The 13,257-nt window shown below is 51.9% G+C and overlaps 1 protein-coding gene across 1 annotated transcript in view; it reads right to left on the bottom strand.

Annotated features, from left to right (window-relative positions):
- MID2 (midline 2) overlaps positions 1–7,467 on the bottom strand; it is a 138,323-nt gene extending 130,856 nt beyond the window's left edge. The window contains exon 1 of the mRNA XM_069810755.1: positions 7,380–7,467. The gene's annotated coding sequence lies outside the window, so the exon portion shown is untranslated. The remainder of the gene's footprint in view (positions 1–7,379) is intronic.
- Positions 7,468–13,257: the final 5,790 nt, after the last annotated feature.

The following is a 13,257-nucleotide window of genomic DNA, read 5'->3' as shown; positions in this document are numbered from 1 at the left end:
CATGAAAACCTGTGTGGGGAGCTGACACTGGGTGGGAAAAGATTCTTTCCTCTAATACAGGTCTAACAGGAGACCAGAGCTGGAAGTTTCACCAAGAAATTCAGATGAGAAATACAACGCACACTGCTCATTATGAGGGCGATTAGCTATACAAACAATTTACTGAGGGATGTGGTGGAATCTCCATCATCAGAGATTTGAAAGCCTGCCAGATCACTCTCCTTTCCCAGTTACGTGGGACCCAAAGCAGAGCTGATCTGTGCGATGGAGCACCCAGGTCATTCCGGCTGCCCTCAGACCCTGGGAAGGGTTGATGGTCCATTCAGCTGACATGTCAAAACAAAAATATTTTCAACTTGGATGGAGATAAAAGGCAAAAACTTCACATATAAGAGCTCTGAAGTATTACTATTGAGGTGGTTTATCTCCTTGTTTTCCTGAGAGGCTCCTGCTAGACTAAACCAATGTGCAGCTATCCAAGGATCTTAGTCTCCAGCCAGCGCCAAATTCCTGCAGAGCAGGGGGCTGTCTCACATATATTTCTTTTTTCAAAGTGCCAGTTCCTGGAGCCATGGGAGTACTTTCATACCTCACCTTCTACTTACAAAGTCAGGCAAGTTTCTAGCCTTACCAGCAGCTCACAAATGAATGCAAAGAGACCGTGGATATAAGCGTTTAAAGAGAAAGACGACCCAAACTCAGGCAGCCGCTGGCAGCACTGTGAGTGTTGGCAGGCAGAGACTGCGCTGCTGCGGTGCTCTCCGGCAGCAGCAGCTCTTCGGGCTGGAGGAGCAAGGCTGGCACTGGCAGCCTTCACCTCTTCCAGGCATGGTCTGGCCTGGCATTGCCGACCGTGTGCCACGGGGAGACTGCCTGGGCGGCACCAGTGACGCTGCCCGCAGAGTCCTGCCTGCCTGGACGTGAGCCCTGCTGAACGCAGGACGTTGGAGGAAGGAAGTTGGTGGTGCTGCTTTGATGGAAGTGACGTTTTCATAGGCATGCTCTCATGCTGGTCATATCCCAGGGTTTGTGGAGCTGCTTTGCTGCTGACAAGACCTGCTGTTTGAACAGTCGGTCTCACTCTTGTGCAGCTTATTACTGGAATTGCACCTCACAGGGAGAAGGGAAATGTGCTCCTTAACAGGCACATCCTTTTTAATGGATTCTGCTTCACTGCTGAGAATAAACAATCAGAAATCACAGTCTACAAGGACCTTTAGAGAACCCTTCTGGTTCAGGTATTTTTTTCACTTTGTCAGTGAAAGAGTACTTCTAAATACCTATCAGCCGGCCAAGAGTTGCCATTTGGGGAGCACATGGCTTAACAGAGTGAGGGGGAAAGATATCTTTATTTTCAATTTATTTTCTTGCTGGGAAGAATGCTCCCTAACTGCACTGCATAACAGCTTCCCACAGAAGGCAACTGCCATGGAAGTACCTGGATGCAGCCCTTGCAGATGATGCAGTACCTTGGGTGGGTTTTTTCAACTTTACATCTACCTGCAAAGGTTTACAGGCTTGAAAAAAAATATTACCACTAACTCAGGAGGAAGGGAGAGCTTGCTCACAGCATGGGATGCTGTTTCCCCAGGCAGGACCCTGCTGTCAGAAGGGAGTCAGTGCTCAGTGGGCCTGGCAGCAGGCAGAGCTCAGCACCTTCCCAGGGCATTTTGCAGGGAGGCAGGAGGTTGGGACCTGCCTGGGTCCTCAAGGTGCTGCTTGGTGGGCTGCAGCGGGCAAGGAGCTCTGGGGCCCTCTGTAGCCTTTGCCACATCTCAGGTTTTGCCTGTCCTGATGGGAGCAACAGCACAGACCAGAGAGGTCCTGAGGGACTGGGCATGTGCTGAGCCTAAGCACAGACCACGGGCTAGGAGACAGAAGGACAGCATGCCACCGAGATGAAAGGAACTGAAGCTGAACTGAGGAGCATGTGTGCTTCATCCTCAGCCATGTGTGCAAGAGTACAGGACTGTGGTGGGGGCAGAGCAGGGGGGTCACCTCTGGAGGAGCCATACCCGAGCAGGGACCCCAGCCCCGTGCTGAGGACAGCAGGGATGGGGTAGAGAGACCCTTAAGCCCTTTCCTGCACGACGGGCTTTTGCAAGGTGCGTACATGTTGCAGTACGCAGAGAAGGACTGGCTGAGGATGGCCTCCACCGCCTCCCTCCAGGTCACAGGTGGGATTTGCATCACCAGCAACCCCCCGTCTGAAGGCAGCGGTGCTGCCGCAGGGACATGCGTGGGCACACACACGGAGAAGCGCTCCGCAGCCCTGGTTACTCCCTGCCTTGAGATCAGCCCCTGTTTGGTTCCTACCCTGTGCTCTGCTATCTCAGGGTGGGATCAGGCGATGCCAAGCCCTTTCTTGGGAGAGAGGCAGCTTTCCTGGCCCTGCCCCATGGCAGGAGCTGGGGCTGGGAACCGGCTGGGGCCCTCGCTGCTCCTGGCTGGAGGTGGAGGTGCAGTGCAGCGGCGCAGCTGGCTGCCAGCCCCTCACCACGTAATTAGGCAGCTGCGCACGCCGAGCCTGCTCCGACTGGATCGCATCGCTGCCGCCTGAATCACCCGCATGCAAGACCATCCAAGGCCAGCCCATCCGTGGGCTTTCTCTTCACAGGGTCTTGCTTTCCCTGCATGCGGAGCAGAGGGTCTCTCCCCTGCACACATCAAAGGTGAAAGTCATGGAGACGGCACTCTCGGCCACACCAGAAGGGTTAGCACTGGTGTTTCCCCGTCTCGGGCAACCACCGACACGAGTGGCACCACCGCACATTGCTGCAAGGGCGTCTAAAGTGAGGCCCCAAGTGCCATTCCTCCTTGACAAGTCAGCCCCAAAGACTTGTCTTGTCCAAAGCCTAAACGATGCCCAGTCAATCTGGGAATATAAAGAGGACCAGAAACATAGCCCAGATTTTTTTATTTTTTTTTTTATTCCTTCTTGCTACAATGGAAAGCAAAGTGTCCTCTGGACATACCAGGTCTGCTGTCAGCGTTTGCACCAGGGACACAGTGGCGGGCACTGCTCTGCAGGAACCAGCAGCTGAAACTTTCTGGAGGCCTAATGGGGTGCAAAAAAAATCCACAGCGTGGAAGTCGGCAATAACTTCACACTGGCGTCATGTAGTGATGAAAGGGCTAGAGCTCTGCTTTCCCACTGACTCATTCCCCTGGCTGCGGGCAGCTTTTGAGTCCTTCCAAATTTAGCTAGATTCATGGTGGGTTTTTTTTAAATCATTCATCAAATAACTTCTGCAGATAATTACGAGTTTGTTGCTCATTTATTAGCACTAGGCTATAATTATTCAGTATCCAGATGATTTGCTGCATGGATCATGTGGTGTTGAGTAGGTCAGATGAGTACAAGGCTCACAATTAGCATTTTAAAGTGTGTTTTCCCGGGAAAGTCTGCAATGCATCCTTAAACTCCGCCACGTTGTCAACAGTGCATTATCAGGAAAGCAGAGGCAGACAAGGTGAATTTGGGCATAAATGTGGATAAGCCCTCACAGATAATTTTGCTCACATTTTACCCAGCACCAGCTATAGCAATGCAGGTGCGAGGACTTTGTTCTGTCTTGTCCAGGTGTGTGATGTGATGGAGTCCCTGTGCATCAATGTGACAATTCTGCTGTCTCCAGCTGGTGCCTTTTCCAGGGCATTTTGCTTTTTAGTGGCCAGACCCAGCATGTAAATGGCAGTGTGAAAGCACTTAGCAAAACCTTTTCTCCTGTGAAGTCGCAGCTGACCCTGTGGCAACACTGCCTTCAGCCCTGTTTCTGTTTCCCGTCTCTGAGACCAGCCCTGTGGCTGGGAGCTCCCGGCCCCAAAGCTGAAGAGATGCTGGCAGCAGTTGTGCCGTTGCAGCATGCAGGCAATGTTCCCCATTTTTAGGGAAAGAAGGATGCCATTATTCTGGTACTGTCCAGGACAGAGGGAACAGATCCTTTTGGCAACAATTGCAAGAGGAACAGTTGCCCTTTACAGCTTTGTTTTGACACTGTGATTGCCACAAGGAGTCTATTTTGCTGCGGTGACGCACCGCGCAGCAGAGGCGTAGCAGGAGCAGGCTCTCCAGCTCACATGGGAAAAACTGAGGCCCTGAGAACTAACAGGACTTTTAGGACATCACACACATGTGGCAATTAAACCTCAGCAACCCCTTCCCTGGCCAGAACACTCATAGGAGAAGCCTTGCTGCCACTTCACATCCCCCGTGCGTTGGCTTGCTGATGGTACCGATGGAGACAGAAAGCCCAGGCACCCCTAGGCAAGACATTGCATGTCAGAGCTATATGGGACACCCCTCATTATCATGGAGGTGGGCAATGCCATCCACTCTGCATGCCAGGGAGCAAGCTGATGGCTTCCTGGAAGTCCATCTGCATGGATTTGGCTGTGCTAGCTGGGCTTCACTGCCTGGTCTTTCCCAGTACCAGAGCAGAAGAGGGACTTTCTCATACCTTGTAGCTGCAGAATCAACAGGGATTGGGGGCTGGCTTTGAAGCACTGGCTTTTCTTTCTTTTCTGCACCCAGTGGTGGAATTGGACATCCCACATATCCCAGACCAAAGGTTGTTTGAGGGGGACCAAGGGGGGAAGGGGGGAGCTAATGGGGCAGTGGATAGCCTGGTTCTGTGTGGGGCTAGTTAGGCTGAGCTCCAGCACCTCCCAGACCCAGAAACTGGCCTCACCCTGCAACCCACAGGGAGTTTCACTCCCTGGAAATGATCCCCATGACTGGCTACAGCCAGCCCAGGCACCTCTGGTCCCCAGCATGGTCTGGTCCCACTGTGCATCATCTTCCCTCTCAACACTTTGCTCTGGTTGTGCGGAGTGGGGGGTGCAGTGTTCAGAGAGCCCCTGAGCAGCCCCACACCATAAACAACTGTGGCTTGCTTTGCCTCCAGCTGAGCAGGGCAAAGGATGTGGCTTCGTGAAGGGCACATTAACCTCTGTGAATGATGCAAGGAAATGAAGAGCAAACCACATGTCCCAGTGTAGGAGTTGACTTCAGTGTCTGTGTCTCCATCAGGACTTGTTACCCTGCTCTCCACAGCAGTACCCTCCTCCTCCCCTCTGGGCAGAGGATGCTCTGCAGCCACTTTTCCAGCAGGCAGCACACATGACCACATCAATTGCTCTGGTACGTCACAGTTTGCTCTCACTTGTGTACGTGCCCAGCAAGGAGCTGTGGCCCATTCTGGATTACTTGCCTTGAGCAGTTAAAATCCTTTGGCCAAAATCCTCAATACCTCAAAATCCTGGAGGGCAGCTGTGAAATCCCCTGGGGAGAAGCAGCATGAGCAGGAATGGGGAGCAATGCCGCAAGACCAGCTGCAGGCAACAGGAACCCCTGTGCCTGACAGCTCAGAGCAATCAGCTTAGCCACTCGAAAATGAAGGCCAGAAGAGAAGACCACTTCCCACAACTCCTGGATGAAGTCCCTGAAGGCAGCTACTCTGCCTCTTGGATAACCAGGAACATTGCAACTCCTCACCCTTGCAATCACATCACGTCTGTGTTTTACTAATGCACTGACTCTGCACAGGGTGGAAGGTGTCTATTTTGTTGGGTGCTTTTCAAAGACATAGTGAAGAAGAACTGATGATAAGAGCTCATTGTAATTACCTGTGCCCAGAAATGCGTGGGAAGGTGGTATCCTCCCCCCACGGTGCCTGAGTAGGTAGCTACCTGGGAGACACTTGTCCTGGTTCTCATTTGCTGAAAGACAAGGATGCTGCTCCCTGGCCAGGTCCTCCTGCCTCCCAACAGATACAAAATCCCCGTGCATGTCCCTGCGCAGGAGAGGAGCCTGTGCATCCAGAGCAGCGCAGCTGGCCCAGTCTCTCCCAGTACCATCTGTGGGAGTTTTATTACCAACTTAAAAGTGAGCAAAGCTAGACCGACACCAAAGATGCTTGAACACCCCACCCATAAGAGGCTTTGGGCTCCTCTAGGGTGAAATATGAGCCACAGTCATTAATAATCATCTGCTCTTTCTATGCCAATTATGGGCAGCCCTTGGGTTCCTGGCAGACTGCAGGCATCTCCCGTGGTGGAGCCCAGCCCAGCTCCCTCTCGAGCAGCCACCGGCAGTGGGGTGCTTGCAGCCCGGCGTGCTGGTGCCTGCTGGAAGCACTCCCTGCAACAGCGGCCATCCCTGGGCGCTCCTCTGTGGCAGAGCATGGAAGAGCTCACAGGGAGATCCCCTCCCTTAGGCGACCCTTAGCCTTGGCCATGGGGCAGCTCCCAACCAGGGGCCACCTCCGTGCCCAGTAAGGCAAAGGGGGTCTGTGCTGTCCTGCAGGGAAGGACCATCAGCCATCTAGCGTGGGCTCCTTGGCTTCACAAGGGCACAGGGCAGACTCGGTGTGGCAAAGGAACTTCAACCAGCCTTTTTTTTTTTTTTTTTTTTAAATACATCTTCCATTTTTTATTAAGCATCCCCATTTCCAAGTGACTGCTGCCTTGGAGGGGGAAACACTCTTCTGGACATGTTTCATGGGGTTGGGGCATTTCGCGTTCAGCTTTTCATCCAAATTTCTGGCTTTAGACATGAGCCAACACGCCGCAGATGACAGCACCTGCACGCATGCACACACACACATCTTCCACAGCTGCCTGGGCCTGGTTGGCAGTGCCCAAAATGAGCAACCCCAAGCTCTGACTCCTTACTTCCAGTGCTTAGACAAACCGCCCAGGAGCAGAGAGTCCTGGGAGCGATGGAACCTCCTTCCGTATGAGCAGACACTAGAGGGCAACGCGATCACGCAGGCTATTAAGCAACAGACCTTGAATGCTAATGAATTCGCTCGTTTGCACACCCAGTGCTTTCGGACCTGCACACCTGTTTTCAGTGCACCGTACGCTGTTCTGCTGCAACTCATGGATGCAATATGAGACTGCCGGGTCTGTCCCCGTACCAACGTCCCAAGATGCAAAAGGCTATACGCTGATTTTCAGCAAGTTTTGCAGAAAGGTTTTCAGTTGCCTTTTGATCAAAACACATTTTTAGGCTGGCGTAGTCCTCCAAGGGAATGCGAAAGGGGCATAAAAAAAGCCCGCTTGCAATTTGTAGAGCTGTCAGTGCTCATTGTGCATCCCCCATGCTGGCTGTGCCTGAAAAACCATTGGAAGGGAAAGACATGAGCAGGGACATGGCTGGTGCCTTCACAATAACTCATGCATGCCAGGATAGCAAACACACCACCAGCTTAAACATCGCACACTGAAAATAGGATCACAGCTGCCTTTGGCCTGCATCGGCTCCTTTACATGGAGCACTATAGTAGGCAAATCTCAGTCTGGTTGAATCCATTGCTAACCACAAACAATTATGTAAGTCAGAGTTAACACCATTAGAAAGAGAAAATGTTTACCCGTCTCAGCAAACAGCTGGGGAGAAAAGAGGGTGGAAGAGCGAGGAGGTAACCGTGGTCTCTGAGCTTGGGCTGCGCTGGGTCTTGGTGGAGTCCTGGCTGTGTCCTGCTGTCCCTGCCCGCCGGTGGCTGTCAGCCCTCGAGTGCCGAAATACAGAGATGTCTGGGCTGACAACTCAGTCGAAGATAGGAACCTGTCAAGAAATGAAACAGGAGGACTGCCAGCTTGATTGGTCGCCTCGGGGAATCTTCCATTAGCGGCTTTAAAAGACACGTGTCGTTTATTCTTTCCCTGTCTCTATTTTTCTCTCTTCTCCTTTGGAAAGAACTGAAACCTTCCTGGCTTGAAATTCCTGCAAAGATCCCCTTCTCACTCCTCAGCTTTAAAGCTTATCTGTCTGCACAAATTCCTCCCTGCATTACACATAGAGCCTAACCTAATTTTTTTAGAATCGTATTTATGGTTTCCTAATTAGGGGAAGAGTCATTGCAGAGAAGAAGAAAAAACCAGATCAGGGAAAGTTGGTGTCCTGGGGGGGTGCATGGTGGGTGAATTCATTAGACACGAATGCCCGGAGTGAAACTCTCAGAAATCCTTTGTACCATGGACTCGGGGGAGTCCGCCCCCTCTGAACCATCTACGGATCCTTAAAGAAATTACCATTACTGTTCTGGTTCTGCAAATTGCAGGACCTTCAGTTTGAAAAGTTAATTTGAGGAGCTTTTTGTCTGCAGCTCTGGCGCACAGTCCGTGTCCTCAGAACAGCTCAACTAGCACTAATCCTGGGTGATCAGGTGCCTGCCTGCAGAGAAATGCCAAGCGCTTTTCATGCTTTCTGCCCAGACTGGGTTTTAAGAAGAAAAAAAGGTGCAATACTGGGAATAAAACCTTGCTAAATCCCTGCGATGCACAGAGAGCTAACAATCCTCAAAGCCACCTCTGCTCCTCCAGGCTTGAAACGGAGTGCATGAAGGCTGCACACCACCAATTTCCCTGCAAAACCCACAGATCTATCTGCGTGCCAGCCTCAGGGCCAGCTGGCCGTGGGGTCCGTTTGGCCTCATCTCTCCAGGGAACAATCAGCTCTACTTCTGTTTGAGGCAGCCACTGGCCAAACTGTGGGAAAAACACCCAGGGTGCTGTTATTCTCAGTGCTCTCAGGCCACTTTTGGTTCTGGGGTCTGTTGGATTGGTGGTCCATGGCTTGGGATCGGCTGTGGAACAACAACTCAAAGGCAGGAAGTTTTTGTTTCTACTGTGAAGTTTGCAAAAGTGGGACAGAGCACGATTCCCTGGCTCTGAAGGGATGCATCAAAGCTTTGCTCAGGCACAGCAGGCAGGAGCTGCAAGAGGGACCGAGCCCCTGGTGCAATGGGACAGTCACTGGCTACATCCTGGCAGGTCTGAGAGGTGGGGGAGATAAAGGCCCCCAGAAGCCCAGACAAGCAGGTTTTGTGCACCCTGATTTTGATTTCTAAAATAACCGATTTGAGGCTCTTAAATCCCATTGAACTCTCTCCCACAGCCATGTTGTCCCAGGCTGGTGTGCCGTAGGCTCCTAGGTGACCCCAAAGTGGTGGACACGGAGTTGCCACTGCCAACTGCTTTCCAGTTCCTTTTTTTTCTGGAAGAAATTTTTGCCTGACCTCCAGTCAGCAAAATCCCTGGAGCTTGGGAACTGATTAGACCCCTGCTAACATAGTCGCTGCTTCCATGCTTTTCCTCCACAACCTGCCTTCCCTTCATGTTGCACGTGCACCTCAGGTTAACTGGCCTTTCTGTAATTAAATGAATATTTAGTTTTATTTCTTGCCCTTATGCAAGCTCTTTTAGGTTTGCAGTACATGAGAGCTTAAATAATAATACTTCTTGGTTTTCTTGGCACCGGGCATCACTTTGTAAGGCTGTGCTGTGTCTTCTCTCCCTCCCAGGGCTCAGTTAAAGCTTTCAGAAATCTGATGTACTGCTGGAGCCCTATTTCTTAGGGGGCTGCGTGGCCTCAGGAGGAGCATGCACGGTGGCAAGTAGGAGGGGTGAGTTCCTGCATGGCAGGCCAGGAGATGGCTGTAACTCAAGCATGCTGCTGAGCACAGATGTGGAGCAAACAGTGCAGTGCTGGGAGGGAGGCAGGGTCCTCCCCTGCTTTGAATACTTGTATTTCAGTTCTGTCATTTGGAAAAAGAGAGCAACAAGGAAGGTGCTTATCAGGGTTATATCCCCCACTCCATGACCTTTCTGCTGAAGAAAGGTGCCTTCTGTTTAACTTTCATCCCTGTGGAAAATGTTCAAATAATGAATCTGTCTTCTTCTTAAGGAAAAGTGTCCCCTTGGAGGGTTATCAGGGATAACTGCACTGCTTTCCTCCAGCTCACTCTGTACTGTCCTCCAGGCTCTATAAAGATACAGGCTTTCCTTCCCAGAGAAGAGCACGTCCCTGGAGTAGACAGATGTGTTGGCATTAGACAAACCTGACGTGCTCTTTACCCTTAACGTACAGTACAGGGGCTCAGGAATACCGGTACAAGAGGTTCCCACCCTGAGTGTTTCAGTCCCTCTGGCTGCAGATGCAAGAAAGCAGAATATATTCCCTGTATTTTTCATCATATGCAAAATCCTATGCAAAGTGAGCTGAGTGACTCAGCCTGGCAGCATCTCACTGCTTTTCTGTCCCGCTGCTCTTTCCCATGCAGGGAGGTGGCTGCATTCCCCCTGCTCCATGCCACAGCAGAAGAGAGGAGCGTGAGGAGCCTGGAGCAGAAGTGGGACCAGGATTCAGGCATGCTAAATCTTCCAGGCGTGTGCTTTAGCCACGAGAATAGCCACAAGGATGGCCCTTGCCATTGGTTAAAGCACGTTGGAGCTGGACACGCTGATCCTGCTCAAAGGTGCATGGGGCACCTGTGCAAACAAGACCGATGCTGCAGGGAGGGGCTGATCATGGCAGGGTATGCGCAGCAGACAACTCGTTTATCTGGTGGCAGGAGGCTTGGATGCTACTTGGTGACTTTTAGCAAATCATGTCTCTTCCAAACACTTCAATCCCCCTGCTGTAAAACAATGATAATAATGTTTACGTACCTTGTAAAATTCCTCATCCATGGGGATGAAAGTGTGAGGCAGCAGCATTTCTCCAGCCCCTTGTTAATGGCTAGAGATATTTCTCCTTAACGACTCATGTTAGCTCATACTCTATTTGCTTGGATTCCCAGATGATACCTTACAAGCATTAACTCCAACCCTTGTTTACTTCTCTTTTAGACATGTGGGTCCCAGAACATCTCTAGTGGGGACATTTTTTTTCCCCCAAAAACATCTTTCCATTAGATATGAAAGGTTTGTGCTTTGCACCTCTAGCATAGCTGGCTCAAGCTGCAGCCCCCTTATATGAGGCTGTTGCATTTCCAACTCAGATCTTGCAGAAGTTTGCAAGAAATTGGCAGCACCTGCTGCAAGCAAGCACACAGCACACCTGTGAGGTGCTGAGCACTCAGTGTAACTGTGATCTATCATAATGTTGCTTGGCACGTTTGCTAGGTAAGCCTACCGCACTGCTCACGTGTATGCTCACATGCACCTTCAGGAGGCTCTGCACAGAGCTATTTGTACTGTACAGTATATTTCTTAATGCTTACAATCATACAAGGTATGGGAGTGAACAGGGCTTTCAGGATTTGGAGCAACTGGTGCTGCCATTTGCAAAAAGCACCTTGGCATTAGGATTAGCTGAATCAGACATAAATTTTCATTAGTTCTCATTTGGTGTGTTTGGTAAGTGATGTGCTTGTTCCCTGCAGTCAGTTCAGGGATATGGGCTTACTCGGGATGCTCTGCTCAGAGTGCTGGATGAGGCCCTGCTGTGAGAGACAAAAGGAGGTGATGCTCCCATCGCTCTGGCCCTGCTGGCATGACAGTGAAGGGCACATGGAGGCAAGTAGCCCCTGGATTTGCAGAGTAGGCTGCTGAGCTCACCAGCAGAGTCAGGCACTTGCTCTGTGCGGGATGTGTGCAGTGGTCCTGAGGAGCCCAGGCAGCATGCTAACAAGACAGGAGGCCTTCAAATGTGGTGCAGCCCCAGGACCAGCATGGATCTGGCGGGGGGGAGAAATGCCATAAAGAGGCTTTTCCACTTCTGAGCTGCCAGCATGCCTATCTGGTGTCTCCTTGGCAGAGGAGGGGTACCAGCCCAGCACAAACCCACTCCCAGCCCTCAGGCAGCCTTGTCCTGCTCGGACACTCTTAGAGCACCATGGTGCTTTTGTTTCGGAGCCTTTCTCCTCTCAGGAGGGGCAACCCCATTCAGGATTCCTGGGACCAGACTGCCTGCGCTGTTTGCAGGACTATTCCTCCCAGAGCAAGAGAGAATGAGTGAGCGGCTGTCATGCCGCCCTGCGTGGGGAGAAGTATTTGCTGTCGGCTGGATGGAGAGCCTCCTGGAAGGAGCATTGTTAAAGCACCTGCCACCGCAGCCAGCAGCCATGAATCAAACCCCAAGACAAACAGCTCTGCCGCGGTCGTGCAGAGTTTATGCTCGCCCTGCTCTAGCCCTACAGTGAGCAATGAAGATGGAGCTTTCCCAGCAGCCTCAGCTTCTCCTGGGTAGTGAAACCATACCTTAAACATCATTGGCTCTTAGACAGGCAAGACTTCTTCCTGCCCCTCTCCTAAACACTGCTTTGGTTTGTGTCCTGCAGGACCTGCAGCGGTTTTGGTCAGGACAGAGCTTGGCTCATGCTGGCAGTGCTCAAGGCAGGACAGAGCTCTCTTGTCGCATCTCACCTCTCCACCGCGGCCAGTCTCTCCATAGGTCTGGTGTGGGACAGAAGAAACACAGACTAGTGAATGAAGCAGCCCATACTACGTGGATCAAGCAATCGCTGTCCTCTGTGGACCACTGCTGCCTGCTACAGTGTCAGGCTGAAGCCTCCAGTCCTACCCTCTGCCCATGGGCCTTCAGTCCTTGCCTGAGCCATGTTGTAGGTTTACCAGCGGTCAGGTCTGTCTTGGGCTCCATTTCCTAGAGGGACCTTGGACCTATGCTGTCTTCTGAAAGGGCCTCTTGGATGTGTGCTGTAGCTTTGTCTCCATCCTGTCTCCTGCATGGACTGTGGACCCATGTTGTTAACTGTGTCTTGACTTCTGCAACTGGCTCCGTCTCCTGCTGCTCTTAGATAGACCTGAGACCTGATTCATCACCTTGCCTCATCTGGGGCTGCCAAGGGACCTTGCTCTGGAAAAGAGAGTTTCCAAGTGGTTAAGGACTGTGTCCTGGCTGGTGACAGTACTGCCAAGGCTGGGGTGGCTCCTGGCTCAGCAGCCCTCAGGGAGCAGCCAGCCCTTTCTGTGCCCTGACACACTGTCCTGGGCTGTTCTCGGAGGCTTGGAGGCAAGACAGCAACAGGTCCACTGCTGCTGTCACCAAAGTGATGGAGGAAGCCGGTCATACTGGTGCCCAGATGCAACATGCCTTTCAATATTGCATCTCGATACCTTCTTCCACATCACCTCGCTGTCTCAGCTGGGGTTGGGACTGAAGCATGGGTAACACTGAGTGGTTCCCTTTGCCCTGTGCCATGTATGTCCCTAACCAGACACGATTTGGCTTGGTGCTGCTGGTACTTGCGTGAGCCTTGCTGGGAGGTTTCATAGCAGCTCTGCCTTGTCGGGCTGTTGTTAGAAAAGGCCTTATTTGGGTGCCTGGTGAGGAGAGGAGGCATCTGGGAGGTCTGTCCCCACTGCTGCCGCACACTTGGAGCCTGGCCCCATCCCTCTCCAATGGACCACAGGGCTGATGCCTGGGGGATCTTCCCCACCGAGATCAGGGCTTGCCTCTTCAGCCGACCAGAGGCAGCACCAAGCCAAGTTCAGCCTGTGGCAGCA

The sequence above is a fragment of the Haliaeetus albicilla genome, chromosome 23, assembly GCF_947461875.1.
Source record: "Haliaeetus albicilla chromosome 23, bHalAlb1.1, whole genome shotgun sequence".
NCBI lineage: Eukaryota > Metazoa > Chordata > Aves > Accipitriformes > Accipitridae > Haliaeetus > Haliaeetus albicilla.
The sequence above is the reverse complement of the archived record's forward strand: the minus strand, read 5'-3'. Positions and strand labels throughout refer to the sequence as shown.